Below are 3,257 nucleotides of genomic sequence, written 5' to 3' on the forward strand. Positions count from 1 at the left end.
TTTCTCTACGAATCAAAATACAAAGAATTCTTCATCAAAGAATACAAAAATATAAATAACAAATGTGTTAAATAACTTTATCATCATGTCATAAGTGAGCCTAATGAACTACTTTTTGTAATTTAGCCTAAAGTAAAGAAGTAATGTGGAACCATAACCTAGGTCCATGTGCGTAAGGTTTATCATTTGCCCGACTCGTCAAAATCATGATGGAATTTAATCTTGCACTCAAAAACCAGAGCGTCCCACCTTTCCATCAGAGAGCTTGTTATTGCGTAACTTAAAAGCTATGTGTTCATACTTATTCATATGCAACTAAATATTTCTTACTCTAACGTTATTTGTAGCCTAATTTAACTTTTAAGCATTAGGCCTAATACATAATGTATGGTTTACTCGATACAAATATATATATATTAAAAAACCACACAGAATATTTAAGACAAGTTTAAAAAAAGTAAAAGAAAAAAGAAATGCGACGTAGTAAAATCTGAGAAAAGTTTAATTTGGCGCGACATTTTGAGCCTAAACCCTTCTTCTAGTGATGTTTGTTAAAGTCAAATATACAGAACATATTTAAATATCACTAAAAGAAAAATAACAATAAGAGAATGTGCGAAATATGGTTCGAAGTATGATGTATCAATACTGGCGGGCCCGGCATGGCCAGGTGGTCAAGGCACTCGACTCGCAATCTGAGGGTCGCGGGTTCGAATCCCTGTCACATCAAACATGCTCGCCCTTTCAGCCGTGGGGGCGTTATAATGTGACGGTCAATCCCACTATTCGTTGGTAAAAGAGTAGCCCAAGAGTTGGCGGTGGGTGGTGATGACTAGCTGCCTTCCCTCTAGTCTTACACTGCTAAATTAGGGACGGCTAGCGCAGATAGCCCTTCGTGTAGCTTTGCGCGAAATTCAAAAACAAGAAACAAAAACAATACTGGCGAATCAATTGTTGTAAAGTAAAATCTTAATAGTTTCGTTTTTGAGTTTACTTACTGATTAAATATATTTTATTACAAATTACAGCTTTCACCATAAGTAAGTCTGATTTTAGAATAGGTACGTCACTCTCAGTTACAAAATTAGGCTGTTGCGCTCCGTTATCATATCCATATTTCTGTATGTTTGAAAAACATGGATCCTCACAGCATATCTAGAAAGAATATTACAGACCATGGAAATGAGTTGCTAAAGAAAGATCTTGCGCATCTCATATAAAGACTGTATTACCAACGAAGAGGTCCGCAACAAGATCCAACAAGCTAACGGACGGACAAGCCATATGAAGATCTATTGACCACGGTCAGAAAACGCAAACTGGAGTGGTATCATCGTCTCACAATCATCTGACTTGCTAGAGACCATCTTGATGATGATAAAACCTTGTCGAAACGCTGTATATTTGCTGTTATGTTAAACTTATATTAAAGTTTTTCTTCATTACCCATTCAAGCCGTCTCAAAGCATTAATAAGTTGGTTGTTGTTGTTTAACGCAAAACTACACAATGGTTTTCTGAACTTTGTCCACCACTGGCAATCAGGCCCAGGATTTTGGGGTTAAGAGTCTGTAACTTATCGCTGACCCACCAGAGGAGTTGTTGAGTTCATACTATTTAATTCAGCTAAATATACAACAGATAGGTGAGTACAAAAAATATTCTACTAAAGAAGTAACCCTCGTTTGCAACATGTAAACCTTCCACAAGTGATTCGCTTAGTGAGTCAAAGGTAAGTTCAGTAATTTACAAAGCTAAAACCTAAGATTTGATTCCCTACAATGGTCATAGCACAGATAGACTACCGTGTAGCTTTGCACTAAAAACAAACAAAAATAACAAACGAAATGTCGCCAATAATTTATGTAAAATAATGACTCTGCTATATCATAAATCTGAAATCCCAACCTTTACCCTTTGGGAAGGGTATGTAACAGCTATTTCTGACGCAAAGGGCTGTATAGTTTCTAAAATTGGAATGTACCATTTACTTAATGGCAATGGAAAAGGAAGAAATATGAATAAACATAGGGTACCACGAGAATCCAGAAAGAGACCTGCAACAGAAAGGTTTTGCAGTAGTAGTCCTCGTCTCTCAAACAACAATAAACAACATAATCAAAATTGTCTCTGTCTGGAAAATTGATACAAGTCACGTGTGCACAGGTTGCTTCTATTACATTTCCATTCAACCATTGCATACCTCAAACAGATGAAAAATGAAACACGTATTCATGCTATTCCATATGAAGACAGATCGATCGAGTTCCCATACACAGCGTCTATGGATTTCTGTGCGATCAGACTGTTTTACCAGTTGCTTGAAAACTGTCATCCTCGTACACTAAACAGCATATGGAAAACTATCTGGGAGGAATGGTGTGCTTTGGACATGAATTTGAGTGTTGTAAGTCCAAAATTTCCTGCTGACCTACTGGAGAACTTTCCCAGAAGCATCTGTTAAAACTAGTACAAATGATACAAACGTATTCTACAGATGTTGATTATGTTGTATTGAAATGACTTGTTGAGCCTCACCACGTCATTATAGTCCATGTTTGCATGTTCAATCATGCTATGCTTGACGACTGTGTTTCTTGAAAGAGGTCTTCCAGTGTAAGTTCTATTACACAAGGCTCTGTCATAAGGCTCCGGGGTTCGATTCCCGGAGATGGACATAGGACAACTCATTGTGTAGGCCTTGTGCTAAAACAATGATAGCAGCAGCTTTTGGAAATACCCAAAAATATTGACTATAGTTGGCATTAAGTTAAAAAGTTAGTTATGTCCTTTGCATGTCTTAAAGGCTGTTAGCAATATTTTTGGCTGGGAAAAAACTAATTCAAAAGTTTCTTAAAATCAATTCTAAACATTGTAATCGCTACTATTTAATGAAACTAATATAAAATATGGAGTAGGTCATTACAAATATACACACTAAATATATATATATGTTAAAACCCTCCAGTGACTCAGTGGTCAGAGTGCTTATAATGCTAAAAATCGGGTTTTCTTACTCACAGTGGACATAGCTTGTGTATCTTTATGCTCAACAACAAACAAAAAATATATCATTTCCGTATATTTGACAACTTAAGGTGCTCTGGGCATTTATGAACTATTAATCTTATCAGATTAAAACTGAAATACAGATTATAATAGAAAGAATATACCTTTTTACGAAAAGATATACTGTTACGATGTCGGGGTCACGTGACGCTAGCAACACGTCATTGACTTGAATGCTCTAGCGCAGTG

Source organism: Limulus polyphemus, unplaced genomic scaffold (assembly GCF_000517525.1).
Source record: "Limulus polyphemus unplaced genomic scaffold, Limulus_polyphemus-2.1.2 Scaffold2131, whole genome shotgun sequence".
Lineage (NCBI taxonomy): Eukaryota > Metazoa > Arthropoda > Merostomata > Xiphosura > Limulidae > Limulus > Limulus polyphemus.